This window comes from Tympanuchus pallidicinctus, unplaced genomic scaffold, assembly GCF_026119805.1.
Source record: "Tympanuchus pallidicinctus isolate F22 unplaced genomic scaffold, pur_lepc_1.0 scaffold16, whole genome shotgun sequence".
Taxonomy (NCBI): Eukaryota; Metazoa; Chordata; class Aves; order Galliformes; family Phasianidae; genus Tympanuchus; species Tympanuchus pallidicinctus.
The window spans coordinates 9,097,791-9,116,474 of NW_026294679.1; the positions used below are offsets into that span (position 1 = coordinate 9,097,791).

Below are 18,684 nucleotides of genomic sequence, written 5' to 3' on the forward strand. Positions count from 1 at the left end.
TGATCTCCCTGATAATTAATCAGCCTTACAGATGATGTCTGGAGATGGTCCAGCCAGGAGACATTTCAACAAATAAGACCAAATTCCTGTGGGAACAGAGGAAGACGTGCTAAAAAATAGGGAGGCAAAAACTACTATCTAGAAGAAATATTTGATAGGCTCTAGATTCAGGCTAATCAAAGCTGGAATCTCAGGGTTCTGCAGAGAGGACAACCATGTGCATCTTTATGGTTATAGAGCATGCTCTATAATATGCTCTATATGGTTATAGGAGCAGCTCTCCTGATATATTGATTTGCCTTCAGAATAAAATGGTTGCAACACACTACCTGTACAGCAACAGGGTGCACTTACCTGTGAAGGAACAAAAATGAGATGCTGTAATAAGGACTTGGGTCTTTCCCCCATAGTCCAGTAGGAGAGGGACTCAGAGCCTATATGTAAGGACAGAGTCACTCTGCAGAAAGGGGTCTCAGAAAAAAGAAGATGCTGAGGGCAAAGCTCTGCATTAGCAGGCCTCTGTTAACCTGAGTCTAAGTTGTTGTGATAGCCCTGAATTTTTTCCCAATAACTGTTTGCCCTTCTTGGTTTCTGCACTCTCCTATAAAATGTAGCTGAAGTAATGCTCAGAATACTTCTCAATAACATGCTGAAGCCCTTACCCAGGAGAAAGGTGCTGAGACAGTTGTGGACCAACTTGCACCCTGCCACCAGAGTGCCCCCAGTCAGACTTGTGTCTCTGGGAGCTTGACTGTCACAAAGAGAGACCTCCAGTCACCTTGTTGCCTCCAGCCACCTCCAACCGCTTGCAACATTTGGTCTAGGCAACAGAACAACACAAGATTGGCCTGAAAAGTATTTCAGCTCATAATTAATTTTCTGGTATTCAGCACACATTGCGCCTTTCCATTGGCATCCACTGCGGAGTAAATTTGGCCATACATGGTTTTAAGTTGTGGTGTTCCTTTATTTGGCCTCTGCATGCTACCAGTTAACACCACAAGTGTCGTCAGCACTGATGGTAATGTGAGATCCAGGTCATTTAGGAACAGATAAGTGATCTCAGTCTGTGCCTGTGCTTAAGAGTGCCTGTGATTAAGAGTAACTGGAACTGACTTTAATTTATTAGTTTTATCTCTCCTCCTACCACACTCTTAAGCACCTGCCTCATAAAATTTCTGCTTGATTGATTAAACACACACAGGCCCCTCAAGCTACAAGAATGCTGCAAGATGACAAAGAAGAGGCAGTAACTGTTCGTGTGCTGTCAAACAGTCTTCCATCAAGGGGGACACACATACAGATGAAAGGGCTGGCCATCTGTCACTAGCAAGTACCCAAACATTATCCAATGGTGCAGTGAAGCTTTCTCTGTCTCTCATCTGTGATATTCATTAGTTATTCCCATTCCATTTATTCTGTACAGTACTTTTTGCGTGTGTATGTTGCACTGCGATGCTGAGTCCATAGAAACCAGCCAACACTTGCTTCATCTCTCACAAAACATAACAACATTTCTCTGTATTATGTATTATTTACCATCACTGCTTTGTACGTGTGGTCAGTAGTGAAGTGTCTTTCTCAAGCTTCCCTTAGAAAAGTAGACTTATGCTGACTTGTTTCTCACACTTTGCAAAGTCATTATGACAAAATGTCCACTTCTTCAGTATTTTGCTAGTGAATTTGCAATCCGTTATACCACATCAGTGCAGCTAAAGATATGCTACAATTCAATCTGAACACACACAAAAAAAAGGAATGTGAGATATTGCAGGTTGTTGCATTCACGATGCTTTACACCTGGAGAGAGAACGATGCTGAAATTTGATTCCAATTGTATTTCCTGCCATTGTCATCAAACTGGTAAGCCCTTCTAACATGTCCAGAGGACATCAGCCTGATAAAGCTTGGCACAGATACACCTAGCTGCTCCCACTAAAATGATGCGACTGTATAGTCTGCACGGCACTGATGTTTAGTCTGCACAGCACTAATGTTTAGTCTGCCACAGTCACGTACCCTGCTTGCTGAAGATTTTCCTGTTACCTCTGTGGTAAAGAAGTGGGGAGGACCTTATGAATCACTCCAGACTTGAGGTCATGCCTCTGTGTCTGGCTACTGCAAAAGCACCTGATGGAGCTGTTGGACAACCAGTAAATGAATTCAGTAAAGCATAAGTCAGCTTACAAAAAAAATTATTGCTGTGCCTCTTGTCAGAGCTGTGCATGTGCTTAATGTACTTGTAGTGGAGTTATTTCTCTTTGGTTCTGCTGGGGACAAACAGCGTCTCAGGGCAGCAGAGGCTTGGCAGCAAGCATAGGCTATGAATTATGATACTCCAGCCCTGAGAGGAGGACAGCAGTCCACACAGAGCAGCCAGGGACAGGCAGAAGGAGGGAATCCTGAGGTCTTCTAGAAATGTAGGTCCAGCTCCCTGTCCTTCCACCCAATTCCTCTTGCTCCTTGCTTGGGAAAGTCACGCAGCTCTCTGCGCTTCAGGCCACTACGTTCTTATGGAGCAGCCACTGAAAGTGTATGGGGCACACTGATAATGAGGCCCAACTGCCTCCACACACGTGATACTCTTCCTTAGCAAATGTTGCCTCTGCAATAGGCTCAATGAATGGTGAAGACTAGCAGGCACCTCAGGTGCATCTACTTCAGCCCCAGTCAGAGCAGGTGGTTCATTACGTTGTCCAATCAGGCTTTGAATAGTCCCATAGGAGATTTCACAGATGGAGATTCCAGTGTTACTTAGAAGCCCTGCTAGTACTGCCCTTAGGTTGGTACCTGGATATTTCATGTGAGTAGTATATTTTTACATGTCTTTTAAGGATATACCCACTGTTCATTCCTCCTGGGGAAAAAGAAGGAAAAAGAAAAAGAGAAGAGAAATATTTGATTTAGTAAAGATTGTAGGAAGAAGAAAGTAAGATTTGGTAAATGGCTTTTTAGAAATGAGTAAATAGCTGTTCTCCTTAATATTTGTTACTAATAATCCAGTTGCAGTTGGATGTGGTTATTTCACTTCATGACTTTTCTTTGTCATTTTCCCAACTATTAAAAAAAAAAAAAAAAAAAAAAAGCAGAATGCACAATTGAAAGAGTTACTGCACAACTTCTAACTTCAGATACTTCAGCTAGCTTTGAAAAGCCAAACTTAAAATGCAATTTAGTACTTCTAATGTTTGAAAAAGTACAAAGGCTTCAAAAAGCCTTTGGAGCAACAGGACTAGAAAACATGTAGGGGCAGAAAAAGGAGAAATAGAAAAATTGTAGGAAAAGCAATTTGCTCAATTTCCCGGTGATCTAAAATGATTTCCTTTGTTATATTTTGAACAAAGTGAACAATCTCTTCCATTGGAAGATGAAAAAATACGTCCACAATGCCTGCCTCTCTCCAAAATCCTTAAGATAGACTAATGCACATATTTTATTTGAACATAAGCACCAGGCAGTAGAGTTTTCCTTACTGTTGGTAGGAGAGTTTACCATACTGATGGTAGGAGATAGTGAGAAAATTTGTCTTAGTTTCTGGGACAATGGAGGCAAGTAAGGCCTTCAAATCCCACGCAATATTTAATGACCATATCCAAGAGGTAATTATGCAGTGAGTAAGGTGGATAGTGTCAACTGAACCACAGCCAAAGTGAAGAGAAAATAAATAAAGGTGAAAGGTTACAAAGACACAACAAGACTTGCTATCTCATTTCCTCCTTGAATGAGGTGTTTGTGAGGGACAGGGCAGTAAAGTTAATTAACTGCACCTGAGATGGATGGGCTTCGTGGTGCAGTTTCCCAATTGTCAGGAGAAGTCACCCTGCTCTCCATTTTTTCAACTAATTACTATTAGGAAGCAAGTGATCTTTCTCATCAATTGATTACCCTTCCTTAATGTCAAGGGTATGAAGGCTTCCTGACTTTCCTTGTTTTTCCCCTTTGCTTTGCTGAGAATTATCCACCATCTACCAGTTATCTGTGGTCACTGAGTTACGCTCCCATCCTTCCAGTCAGTAACAAAATCTCCTTGGGCTTTGCCACACTCCAGGAAACAATTAGCTGTTAGCAAGTTGTTGTCCAGTGTCAGTAAATAAAGCACTAGCAAAGCTGGAAGCAGTGATTAAGTGAGATTATCCTGCCTCGTGGGCCCTGTAGGGTTGCCTGAATGGTTTACATCCATGTCCCCAGTTACAAGAGGCCAAAGCAAAGCTGAGTAGTTCAGAAGAGTGCACTGAACTTAATATTTTAAATGTATTTAGGATTTGAAAAATGCAAAGTTTATAGCCTCCTTAAGAGTATAGAAGTGGGCAGATTCCCATATAACAAACAAAATGTGTGGACTTAAGGCAAAGAACAGGCAACCTGAGCAGTGTTGTAAACCCCCTATACTGACTGAGGAGGTTTTCTGACTTACCTCTGGGAGAAATAGTGGAGAGGATTCATAGTTAGGGAACTGACACCATAACAGTATGTATTCTCTCTTCTGCAGGGTGCATTTTTGTCCATTAAAGAAAAGAATGGTTTATAGATTGAGCTGACAATTCCTTTACAACATTAATAACTCCCTTAATTACAAGCTGATAATCCAAAAGCATATCCCACCGCTACCATCAGGTGATGTACTGAACACGCTGTCCTGTGCCTTCTGGGGAGAACTGAGGGGGATGTTTCCACAAGTTGCTCTTTATGACTGCAAGCAGACATGTAAAGCCAGCTTTGATAAAAAAGCTTTATTGTATGCCCTAAAACAGTTTGTCACAGCAACTGTAAATACCAGAACATGGTATAAATCATTTTATGGTACCAGAAGCATTGTACTTAAAAGAGTAATAGGTGCCTAGCTCTGGATGCTTCAAAATATTCTGTGAAACCTTACCTCTGAAACTTGTTAATTTAGGCAGGTTTCATCCTTACTGAAGTGCCACTTGCTGATGATCTTCCAAAAACAAAATTTAAATTCTGAGTCAGGAATTAAATGAGAAAAATATTTTTCTCATTTGTTACATGCAGTCATTTTGTTCCCCCACTTCATATTATTCTCACACATAAAGTCATCATGCCTCATTTGTCTATATATACTTATGATCTTAAGTACATAATAAATATTTTTAATCCTTTCTTTCAGGAGCCTACACTTTCTGACACAAGTTCCTCAAATTCTCATGATTCCCAGCTCACATCTGGAGATCTCAATACAAAGCAGCAGGTAACTGTAAAACCAAGCACTGTTATATCCTGTACAAGCGTCTATGTAATCTGTTGCACACTTCATGCTTCAGTTCTTAGCACAGGAATTAGATGATCCCTTTCCCTTCAGCTAGTCCACGACAATGTGTTTCACAGATTGTCAAATCCATTTCATTACAACACTTCCCATTTAAGGAAAAAATGCCTTTGCTCATTTCAAGTCTTAAAGCAGAGTATTTTCACAGGATGTGGTAAGCAGTAATGATGAACTAGGAGAGGCATGAGGACTGGGTTTTGTCTTTTAGAACGAATGTTCTGTCTTTATTCCTGTCCTGTTTCTCAGCCAGTCCATTCACCGCTCTGCTGTTGAATGTGTCTCAGTGCAGAAACTCTCATTTATTGTAGCAAATGAGCCAGTAAATCTAATATGTCACAATCTCAAAGCCAAGCAAAAAACATGGGGCTGAATCTGCCACCAGAGTAAATCTGCTCAGCTAGAGAATATGCTCTGTACAGTTTTGATTAATATCAGGTGAGGATATGACCAAACTAGTGCAGATCTTACCACTAAAGCTTTATTGTGCAATTCATATAGATTTATTTGTGTGTGCCGATAGCGTGGGAGCACTGGTCATAGTGCGTATAAAAACTGGGATGATGCTTTCTTTTCTTCTCCCTGTAAAAGTCAATTTGTTGCTTGTGTGCCTCTTCAGCTTTCATGCCTCCTTCTCTTGGAGACACATTTAAGAATAAACTTCAGGGATTTTCCGTGGCTAGGAGAACCTACTACATTAGCCTGGACCAGAATTCAGTTAACTGCCAAGAGGAAGTTTTATATGAATGAATATATGTCTTGGGAAGTAATTTTCTTGCCTTGAGTAAAGAGGGAAATAAAATATTCTCTATACGGGCAGATCTAACCACCATATCCCTCCCAAATATCTTTGTCCCAGTCATACAGGACTAGTGTCCTATGTCATCAGTTTGATGATAGAACCATTTAAGTTGGAAGGTCGTTTAGTCCAACTCCCCTGCGATGAAGAACTAGATCCTGCTTTTCTACTGGAGGGCAGAAGTAACAAAACACAAGCCATCATAGCAGAACAGATGATTCCACAGACTCTTTATCTCTACTTGTGATCAAACTCTGATTGAGGTAGCCAAGAGAACGTGAAAAATATTGTCATAAATTCTCAGGGAAAGGAGGAATTGATTTCTTTAGATTTCCATCTCTGAGTAAAGTCTATACCATGGTCCTGTCTTTCACCCTGTAATTTGCCTTCTGGAATTTCTTTACATCCTGAAGATACATTGTCAGCACATCCAAAAAATGCTAGCATTTTCTCTACAAGACTTTTCTGTAGTTGCTTCTTGCCTTCATGCCAGCTACCGTATGCAATCAGGCTGCATTGAGGATGAAAGGTATTTTTAAAAACGGAGAACCTAAAACTCTATTGAAGCTCTCTACCAATCTCCACAGTTGTGTTACAGCTGTGCAATAATTTCTTAGACTCATTATAACTGAAGCATTTTATGACCATATTATGCAGTCCAGCAGTTGCCAATGTTGAGTCTTCATTCACTTGTAAATGATACATCATCTGCATTTCCACATGCATAAGAAAATGATTCTATTAATATGATTACACTTCTGATGTTTTCTAACCAAGGCAGCCTGTCGTAGCATCTGCAAATCCCAGAAAACAAACAAAAAAAAACCAACACAGTTTTCCCTTCATTTTCACTCATTTTAACTTCACTGTTTGTGTTCCAACTTCCAGGGAGGAGAGATCAGTCAAGTAGGAGATGAGAAGATGACTGTAGTAGCACCTGTATCCCATCAGATGAAGAGCAAATGTGATTGACAGTAGAAACCTCATGAGGGAATGGAGAGGAAAAGCTTGAGGATGCCTTTCCCCTGGTATTTTGCCTCAGTTTCCAGTGGAAACTCAGATTTTGTGTGTTAGAAAAAGCATATGTTCAGTACAGCTTAGCAGCTGTAGTAAAACATTTCTTCCACTGAACATCCCATTTATTTAGAGCCCAGGCCTGATTTTGTTTTCTTGGAAAAAAAAAAACATTACCTTTTTCTTCAGACAAAGAGACTAATACCTTTGATATTGATATGATATCTGTGAATGTCCTTCTCTTTTTGTTCGTTAGTACTATCGCTTCCTCTTTGAGATAAAGGGACTGCTAGATACCATAATGAAGATTCTCCAGATTCTTTCTTTCATTGGTTGTGGATGGTTTTTTTTTTCTAATATTTCATACAACTTTTTTTTGTTGTTAACAATCAGGCTCACCATCTGTAATTTGTTCTTTTTACCATTTCTATAAATTATCTGGATGCAGGACTTGAAGTCATACCAAGTAAGTTTGCAGATGTTAAATCAGGAGAAGCTGCTTACTCCCTGAAGGGTGGCAAGGTCTTGCAGAGAGATCTTGACTGACTAGACCAATCAGCAATTGAATGAAGTGTAATAAGAGCAAGTGCTGGATTCTGCACTTGGGACAGGGCAACCTTGGATATGTGTACTGACTGGGGCATGAGAGTCTGGAGAGCAGCCCCAAAGAAAGGGATCTAGGGGTTCTGGTTGATGGCAAGTTGAATATGAGTAAGCAGTGTGCCAAAGCAGATTTGGTGAAGGTTCTGGAGGATAGGACATGCTATGAGTGGCTGAAACCACTTGGTTTGTTCAGCCTAAAGAAGAGGAGACTGGGGGGACATTTCAATACTTGAGAGAATGAGGATGGCTGCTAGAACTGAGAACGTGCATAGGGCTGTAAAAAGTTTCTTGGAAAAGGACATGTTTCCAACATCTCTTCTGCCTTTGAAACTGCATGGTACATTTTGAGCAGCATGTTGGGATGTCCTTGAAATGTCAAACCTCCCAGACATTAGAAACTGTATAGAAACCATCCTTAATAGCAAATAACTGAACAGAAACTTGATTCATTTTATTCAGCTCCATGCAATGAGGAAGTGGGTAAGAAAAATTTCATTTCATAGGATTAAACATTTCATAGGACTAAAGCAGAAGTCCCAGGGCCCAGAAACTCTACTACAGAGTTGCACGTTGCTGTGTAAGGTCCTTTTACACTGCAGTCTCTGTTGTCCTGTACCTTGGGATGCTTCAGGCACTGAGGGTATAGTGTTACTCTCATTTAGTCATGGTTTTGCTCTGAAGCAATCATTTTATTTTCCTGATTTGTCTGCAAAGAAGAGAAGGGCAAAAATGTCAATACTGCTTTGTTTCAGAACTGCTCTCTTGCTTGTCCTTTGTACTCCCTGCTCTCTGTTGATTTTTTTTTCCCTCAACATCTCATCTGACTGCTTATTCCCTGAAGCGAAAATGCAAACCAGGCCTTGTTCACCTCCCAAACTTCTTAGCATTTCTCTCTTTTTGTACAAATCCTTACCAGCATTAAGTGTTCTATCTTAATATTCCTTTGTGTCTACCTCAATGCTGCTCAACCTCTCTACTGTTGAATTCCACAAATGGCTGTTTTACCTTTACCTTCTTTCTTCTGTTTCTATTTCTCAAGAACTCACTGTTCTCTTTTCCTTTCCTATACACTATTGTAATTATTTTTTTCCAATTGGTCATTTATGCCAGTATCAACAAATTTGTCACAAAGTACCACCTGCTTTCTTCCCTGTGCCCTTTATAAAATCTATACAAACCACAGAGAACTGAGTCAGAAATTCCTGAAAACCTCACAAACCATTAAGTAGGAAGATTTAAACAGGCAATAATAGCTGGAGATTTAAAATATTCATTGACTTATTCATTATGAGGATGGAGTCATGAGGGGCTGGCTATAAGTGGCAAAAGCCAAACAGCAGAGATGCAGAATGATTAATCAGGCTGTGAGTGAGGTAATGAATATCACATTTGACTTTCTTTCTCTAACAGAAATCAGATACCAGTTCTATATAAGCTAACACCAGTCTGCGCCATGTTTATTCCTGCCTCTGTGTTGTGCCCCTCACCCTGGTGGGCTACACACACAGACATAGCTGGAGCTATATGAGAAACACTTTTTGCAGTTGAAAGCTGCATTTGAAAGTTCCTTATGCAAAAACATGTTGCTTAGGATGGATCAGGGCAGGCAAAATCCTACTAAACTCTAATTCTTGAAGAAAGCACTGCTGGGAGGAAACAAACTCAGATAATCACACAGTATTTTTATGTGGAATTGAAAGGTCTGGTGAAGTCTGGATGAAGACTGGTCCAAAGTTCCTTGTATCTAACAGGTAATTGCTGAAGCCATTGAATGGTTATTGTGGGTACATTCATTTCATTCTTACAGTTTAATATTTTTATTATATGCTCAGAGTTTCAATCTGAGTCTGTGTTTCATAAAGTCTCGAGGGACTTGGACCTCTAGAGATTTTAAATACAAGCAGCATAACTCCCCAAAGATTTCCACACACAAAAAAAAAGTATTGTCTTAAATCAGCAAGGACTTTTTCCCTTAGAGAAGGCAGCAGTGGTAAAATCAACATTAATCCTGCCTTGCTACTCTCCATTCTCGGCAGAGAAGTCCCACTGAGTTATAGTATGAAGCCAATTTTTTTTTATCTTGTTTTAATATCTGCCAGGAAATTGTGAAGAAAAAGTTACCTTTCTTTACTAGCTAGGAAAAAAAGAGTTAATAATTTACAGAAAGTTAATGGAGGCTATTCCACCTGGCGTATTAAATAAAAGAAGAAGAAGCATCCTAACCATCTTAGCATTTTTGCTTTACTGCTCTGTCAGAGGGTCCTTGGACAAATGCTGCTCTGCACTGTCCTGTAGGTCTGTATCAGTGGAAGATCCATCTACCAAGGCCACTTTCAATATATACAGATCTCCAATGCTACAAAAATGTCTTCACTGGGCAAAAGCTGAGATTGACTCAGCTGGAAGTTTTATTATTGGGATCATTATGGTTGCGCATTACCAAGCCTGGTAAATCCCTGGTAAAATTAACACACAGGAGAGAGACGTTTCCTGCTGGGCTGTGTTTTCTATATATTTGGTGTCAAATGGAAATGGGTTATTTTGCTCTTCTCTCAATTGAATGCCAGCATTCCAAAATAGATGCTGCAAACCTGTATATTGACTATTTTCTTCACCATAAACTGGAATAGAGCTCTGAGGGATGCTGGACAGCCACAGCAGCCTGGGAGTTAAATGGGCTCTCTGATGTGATTTTTCAGAAATTACTTTCTCCATTTCACTCCCACACCCTGCAATCAAACAATGAAGTTGCTCTAAGACACTACATGCTAAGAAAGAGACAATGTTTTCTTGGAAGCAAAAAATAAATACAGCACTTCTCCTGCAACATCCTCTCCAGTCCCTTGCCCAGCTGCTAGTAATAAGCTCTGCAAAGCAAGTATTGGGGCTTGAATGTGGAATGAAAAGAAAGAGAAAGAAAGGAATGGAGTCTTCGAAGGTTACTTGCCCCCAGAGTGATTTGCATTTGTTTTCTGTGCTGGGGACAATCAAGAAAATCCAGTGACGACAGCAAATACGTTGTAACACCAGTGTCAATTTTCTTTCGAGGTTAAAGCTAGCATTGTTTCTTTCAACTTCCTAATGATAGCAAGATACATTCACCACTCTCTTTCTGAGAGTGGATTTTTAGGTTTTTCGGATGATCTGTGATTTCTAACTAATTCTCTGAATAACTCATAATTATTGTAGAACCCCAGTTTCCCATTTCATGGGATCACACATGGGGATCAATATGTTGACCAGCACACTGATATTGCTATTGAGTCTTCAGTTTCAGTAGCCCTCAGTAGCCTTGGTTATGTGGCCCCACAGCTCTGTCCTTGTAGCAAATAGAGGTGCGTCAGACCTGGGCTCCATCACAGCATTCAGGTGGGGCTCACAGCCCCACGTCACCTCTCTTTGTAGCTAACCACCTTCTGCCTGGAGCCTGTAGATTTCGTGTCCTTCTGCAGCACACCAGCACTTAAGGCAAACTTAGAGCCATCAGCATCAAACACTTCATCCTGGAGGGGCTCCAGCTCAATGCAGCCTGCAGCTCCCACCCCAACAGAGCCAAGGTCTTTAGCACCAGTGCCAAGGGTACAGCAGCAAGGGGCATCTTGGAGGTGGTTGATCCAGGCAGGCAAAGCATGCTGAACATGGGGGACTAGAAGGTAAATGCTCTAATTCTGTCCCCTCTCCCCCTTCACTCTGCTCTAGCCTGCTCGTCTTTCAGGATGTTGCATTATAAAAGCAAATACCTGGAAGTCAGCATGAAACACATCACCTTTTTCTGGTGTACGTGATCGCTAGCACAAGCCCAGAGCAGGTTGTTATAACAGAAATTTTCTCAGATAAATCTCCTAGCCTGTTTTTTGCTCTAGTTTTCTTTCAAGGTACAGCATCCTCATGTATTAGGTTGTAATTGTGCCCCACAAGAACACCACTGTTTCCTGCTCCAGATCTGTTCTTTCTGAGTTCATTTTTTCCTCTCTTAAGTTGCAAATGATGCCCACTGAGCTCTGCGAAGAGAAGCATAATGGACTGCTGTTAGGCTTCGTTTTAGAGATAAACAGAAATGGAGAATATGCCAAAAGGAACAACCTTGAATTGGCTGAATTGGCCACATTACACAAGAGTCATTTTCAGGAAAGTCTGTCCTTCAGGGCCTGGCTGAGTTCACACGCTGCAATTCACAGAACTAGTGTTATTAACGGAAAGCATTCCTGCTCTGCCTGCACTCAGGAGTCAGCAGCAGATTGCTGTCCTCACAAGGCTCCCAGGGGATAGGCTTCAAGCCACTACTTCGGGTGGTTTATCAGACTTCTGCTCTGAGATAAAATGACAGAGTGAAAAAAAGCATTCTGTTATTTCATGCTCTGCTCCTCCTGGATCACTGGAATCGTTTCTTTCCTGTACCTTACACACAATTAAATGCTATTTCCAAAATTTGTTGTAGTTGCTATAGGACACTAACAATAACACAAAATTAATTTGTTTAAAGAAAAAATAAATTCCAGTATGTGATCTCCAGAAATACTGTATAAAGATTTATCTTCTAGCTTTTATGGCTACTATTTAACTCTAGATTTCAGGGTGTTCATTTATAATTCACAAACATCTCTTATCTGATTTAGTTTAGCTCCACCAAGCAAAACTGCAGTTTCAGAGGACACAAACAAAAGTACAGAGTTGGAATTTTTAAAACTCCTTTCCTCTCTCTATCAGAATTCATACTTTTAAAATGTAAGGAGTTGGTTTTCCTTTTTTTCTCTTTATTCTTTTCCTTTTTTTTTTTCTTCTCTCTTTTCTTGTTTCTTAAAGGGCTTAGTCGTGATTTTGTAAAACTCCAAATTCAAGGAATAATTCAGGTTAGATCTTTGACAACACATGGCATGTTAGAAAACAAACGCTCACTGAAGCTCAGTCTTCTGCCAAAATGCTGTCTCATGACAAATGCCGTCTTCCAACATCATTAATCTTGCTTATATAAAAATATTCTACAACACTTCTTTACAGGCTCAGACACTCACTTCAGTGTTTTTTTGTGGGAGAACATTTAGAAACTGCAAGGAAGCCATAAAAGAATGCAACCAGGATCCGGCTTCTGAAAGCTAGAAAAATGACTAGATTGTTTCCAAGACTAGAAAGCTTCTAAAGTAATGGAGAAAAAATGGCTAAGAGAAAGTGTTCCTGGGGCAAAAAGGCAAAGGATGAAAAAGTAGGGGCTCCTTTGCCATGATCTGCTCACTCTTCTTGGTCTCCTAAAGGGCTGTCACTTGAATGAGGCCAAGGAACAGATTGGGATCCGTTGCTGCCACAGAGCTGGGGTGAGGATGGCCACCCAGTAAGCCCAGTTGCTGTTCTGCTGCTGAGCCTGGTGAGATCACATCCTGTAGCAGAAAGAGGCATAAACCAATATATTTTACTTCCTATTTGCTGTGGAAATTTGCCTGCCACAGGTTTACTGAAGGCGGTAACTCACTAAGCCACAGACTTAGTCACGCGTTTAAGTGTGATGGGATTTGATTTCAGTCCATATGAAGACATTAAACAACACCCACTGGCAAACCCATCATCTGCAACCTGGAACAGGTCCTGCACAGCAGCTTCCTCCTCATGCGTGGAAGTGATTCCTCCCATCCAGCACATGCTTGGAGGCACATCTTAAGTATGATGTACGGTTTCCATGCTAACAGTCCTGTCTCTGAGGGGAATTGTGAGGAGATGGTGACCCTAAGCTGTGCCTTAGCAAAATACAAATGCTACAGCACGGTCCTGATCAGACCTCATCTTGCAAACATATGACTTTGAGCAGCTTTGCAAATGACTTGGCTACCCTGAGCAAGTCTATTTTAATGTCAACAGGAGACCAGCCACACACTCACTCATGCTACACCTCTAGGTACATGACTTCAAGAACTTCATCTTCCAGATAAAATGAAAGTGTCTGCTCTGAATCAGACACTTTCCTCTACATCACTGCTAATAGTAGATTGCTCATTTAATCTACCTCTGATTTCCCCACCACTGATAGCAATAGATCCCAGAAAATTAGGTGTGATTTAGGCAGTCAGCCAGCTCTAGAAATTGCAGGTCTTCAACTGCTTCAGCTGCTGAGCCTTTTGGAACAGCTCGAGCTGTAAATAAGTGTTCAGTGCTTTTGCATTTTTTATGATATACTGATGCAGTTTTTCTGTGTCCTCGCTAATTTGCCAATAAAACATGGCACACAGAATTCATGTGTTGCGCTGGGGACAAACTGTTTAGAAGACAATATCAGAAAACTATGGATTAAAATGTTTCCAGGTGGAAAAAGCATAACAATTCAAAGCAAGATGACTCGATAATCTGCTGCCCTGAGTGGCTCTTCTGATTTAGAGAGAAAAAAAAAAAAAAGAAAAAAAAAAAAAGTTTGCTTTTATTGGTTCCAAAGTCATTTAAAGGAAAACTGTTCATTACTTTATAATCTCATGTTTAAGGACAATTTGCATATTTCAGCAGGAAACTTGACTCTCTATACATTCAGATTGTGGGATTGGGGCTTCAAAAACAGAACAGCAAATTGGTCATTGCTTTTGGTACAACACCATCTGTTAGTATGGATTTTTTTCAAAAACAGCTTGTCCTGGATTTCACCCTTCATCTGTTCTTCTTTAGTGCTGCTCACCTTCAGTCCAAGAACTTCAGAGCACTGAATATACACTACTTAAGCTTCCCCATTAGCAATACTCAAGAAAGAATGCAACAGGCATATGAGGAGCAGTTGACCCCCCCAAGTCTGCTCTGGCTGACCGTTAGAGTTCCTCCCAGTTGTTATCTCAACGAAAGCTCCATCCTTTCTTCTGTCACAGTACAAAATGCCCTTGTTGCCTGGCAGTGGAAGCGCATGGTCAATACTCCTCCTTCCCCACTCCAGTGAAGAAATTTTACTTGTAACAAATGAAAAACTTTTTGTGTCTTTTTTTCTTTTCCCTGACACAATATAATGTAACTGCATTCAGACAGACGCTGTTGGTTCTTGTTGGACATTTCCCCAGCAACTCTATGTCAGGTCCCTAAAATAAGTGCCTCAGAGCAGGCATTAATATTCTCCCATTTCTTTGACAAAAAAGCAGTCACAAGTCATTGAACAAATCTTCCCGGACAGTTGACCAAACTGAGGGAACAGAAAACAACTCATTCCTCATCCACAGAGTCAAGAACTTTTCCTGAAAGGGTTTTGATTTTGGCTTTAAAAATGTAACAAGAGATCTTTGTTTTTACTTTTTCCAGGGCAAGGATATTCACTCTAACAAAAATAGTCAGGAAAGCAGAACACAGCTGATGTCCTTAAGAAATCAACAGTCACATCAAAACGTACGGCTATCTCTGCTCCTGATTAATGCCACATGAAACGCTCCACAGCTATGAGCTTTGGGCAAAAGGTGAAAACTTTCTTGAGGTGCTGCCAGTTGTTTTGTAAAAGCCAGGAAGAGTGCTTTTCACAGAGGAGGCTGCAGTATGTTTGCTAGTCACACAAGTGCTTACAATTCAGCAGCATCTATTTATGCTGCTTTGTGACTAACTGCGTTATATGTACCTTACAGGGACCAAGCAGCAGCTCCACGCCATCATCTCTCTGGTAAATCACAACGATCAGAAATGAACAGTCCTATTCCTACCATTTCTTTCTTTAACTGAAGTTGGTTTTTGGTGCAAAAACAAAATACAAAGTGAGAGAGAGCTAAAGTAAAGATGTAAAGGTCTGGAGACACAGGCTCAGCCAGCTTACAGCAAAACCGAGCTGCTGACTGGAGGAAAAAATGCCAGTTTGCTCAGGCTAAAGAGGCTGTTTCACTGAGGCCATCCAAGCCAGGTGATGTTCCAGTACCATCAAGTGTCCTTGTGCTAATGGCAATGAAAGCCCCCACTCAAAGTCAAGGTTTAGAACACCCATTCTGGCACTCTCTCTGCATCACCTGCAGCTGCTGGAGGTTTGAGCCACTGCACTTTAACAAAATACTACAGTTTTAGAAAAGGACCAGAAAGACAATAAGGGTAACCATAGAAGAGGGAGAAAGAAAAAAAAAAAAAAAAAAAGTAGAATTTCCTTTTTTCTTTTTTTTTTTTTTCCTCAGGCTATCCATTTGCAAAACTGTGTCAGGGTTGTGGGATTGCACAGGGCTCTGTGTGTGAATGCCTTCTGTGGGCTCTGTCCTAGAAGCCTCTTCTTTCCTGAAAATGGGCCAATGGGCCTCTTTCTGCTTTGCACAGCACAGGGAGGATTGTGACCAGGCCACACCAGCCCCCAGGTGAGTCCATGAGCATTTCCCTCAGGGAGAACTGGAGTAGTTCAGCCGCAGCAGTGAGCTCTGTGAGCACACTTCCACCAGCAGCAGTCCCTAAATATTTCAGTTGATTCACAACCTGACACCTCTGACCCCAGCTTGTATGCACTGTGAGTGCTTCAGATAACACATGAAAAATGATGGAGTACAGGGAGAAACCGCTGCATTATTTCTTATACTGAAAACCCATGGCTAGTTTTGGCATGAAGAAAAAGTGGCTGCTTCCTCCCAGATGTCCTATCCCATTTTTCTGTGTTTGTGGTCCCTTCATTTTGTCTCCCTATGGGTAAAAAAGACCTTATTTCTTCGCACTAAACATTAATGATTCATGTCTCCGAGGGCTGAACTGGAAAATTTCCTAGATTATACACCTGCCTGTTCTAGGAGTACTGAATGTACCAGCAGTGGGTGGACTTACTCAGGCTCCTATTAAGCAACATCTGTGGGTGGATTTTTAGTCCAGCTGTTAACACGTGATTTGTTCTGCAGTCAGATCACCCATGCCAATGGAAAGAGTAGGCTTCAAGCCTGCTACTGAAAGGACTGATTACAGTAATTACTGTCACCATGAAACATCTTGTAAATGTTGGCAGATAGGCTCATAGTTCCACATGCCAGCTGAAAAAATGAGATCTTGCTTCTCGCAGGTTGTCAAGTCAAATGATGCAGAGTATTTTAGGGCAGCATTCACAGCCTGGAGATACCTACCAAGATATTGACCACAATCACAGTGACCACATCCTGCTACTTCTCTGGAGTGTCACCACTCTGCAGAACCAGAATCATAGAATCACAGAATGATTACAGTTCAAAAAGATCTCTAGGATCATCTAGTCTAACTGTCCAACAACCACCAATATTGACCACTAAACCATGTCCCTAAAAACCACATCTCCACATTTCTTGAACACTTCCAGGGACAGCAGCCCATTTCGGTGCATGACCACTCTTTCTGAGAAGAAGCTCTTCCTAGTATGCAGCCAGGAATCCATGTTACCCATCCATGTTACCTGTCCATGTTACAGGAGGGTCTAGGAAAGTCATGTTCTGCGGCTGGAAATTGGTCTCTACTATAGGGTACAAAACTTGTTTCCATTTTATAATAGAATCGTAGAATATCCCAAGTTGAAAGGGTCCCATAAGGAACGTCAAGTCCAACTCCTGACTCCACACAGAACATGGAATTGGAATGCATAAATTAAAGAGTCCAGGGCTAATCTGTCACTGATGAAACAGGTTGGGGGGATGTAGGCCAGTACTGACCTCCCTGATAAGAGGTAGCAGCACTGTGCTTTTGTTTTCATCCTGACCCCAGCACCCCATGAGGGCAGAGGCAGGCAGATGGCTGTTGTCACCTCTGCACTTGGAGGTCACACAGAACAGCTGGCAGAGCCATCACACACTGAGTCAGGCAAAGCACATGCTCCTCTCTAGGTAGGAACAAGAACAAACCAGATAAGTATGACCATGAATCAATTTAGCCAGAATTTTATGAAAGTTTGCAGTTATCAGGCAAAAGAGAGGAACCAGAAAAATACATAAATCAGCGAGAGTGAACTCACCAACCAGACCTAAAGTTTAATACATTTTAATAGATGTTACTTCTAACTAATCAATTAATGTAATTATAGTGATTATAAATTATGTAACCAATTCTTAATCAATTAATCTTTAATTAACTCCTTTTAAAGTACTCCATTTTAATTAATCGATCTGTACTTTGTTTGCGTATCTCAGCACTGTACTCCATGACCCAGGAGATCCCTTCTTATCAGTCTCTTCCAATCTCGTTTTTTCTGTCCCACTTGTCATTAATTTCCCATTAACATTAACTTCTTTTCTACCCCTCCTCAGCTCCTCTCCACAGCATGGAGTAGCCAAAGATGAGGATGTCATGCTTTCCTCGAGGCGGGGAGATGGTGGACTGAGGTTATGGGCCCAGTTTACTTAAGGCCAACTTAGAGTAGAAGAACTGCTACTCAGAAATGCACTCAAAAATGCTAATTCTCCCTCTCAGACCTCTCAAATGCAGAGCAAACAAGGCTCAGATTGGCACAGCCAAAGCAAAGCCTCTCCTCTCCTCTTTGCTTTCTCTCAGTGCCTCGAGCTGAAGCCATTCTGATTTTCACACTGATGCTGTGCTAACCACTTTCCTGTGGCTTCCCTGCTCATCAGCAACAGAACTTACCTGCTGCTAAGAAGGCAGATGCAGCTTTGGGGAAGGATCTTTGTCACACTCACTGATTTTTGCTTTTTCAAATCAAAGTATTTTGCTCTGAAAGGATGTTGCCCTCACTCCCCAGACTCCTGGCTGTTTTTTGTGTGAAAAGACCAGCATAAAGGCTTGACTAGCAAGAAAAAGCAGTTGAAAAGATTGATTTACTAGGAAGCAAGTCTGAAGATGACTCCTTGAGATGCAACATGTTGTATTCAAGGATCATAGAATCATAGAATCATTAAGGTTGGAAAAAACCTCTAAGACCATCTAGTCCAACTGTCCACCTGCCACCAGTACTGCCCAGTAACCTTAGATGCCTCAAAAAGTCACACTGTTCTAGAAAGTAGAAGTATTTTCCAAACTATACAAATTCTATTCTATCAATATGTTACTTTTGCAATCAATACTCATACTTGTGTATTTTAATTGCAGACATTGCAATGTATGGACAGTCAGAAGT

General features: G+C 41.1%; 1 long non-coding RNA gene across 1 annotated transcript; it reads left to right on the forward strand.

Annotated features, from left to right (window-relative positions):
- Nucleotides 1-2,700: 2,700 nt before the first annotated feature.
- Nucleotides 2,701-7,423, forward strand: LOC128077795 (uncharacterized). Its single transcript, XR_008205188.1, has 3 exons — nt 2,701-2,803; nt 5,126-5,206; nt 6,969-7,423. It is a non-coding gene; the product is annotated as an uncharacterized LOC128077795 (long non-coding RNA).
- The last annotated feature ends 11,261 nt before the right edge of the window (nt 7,424-18,684 follow it).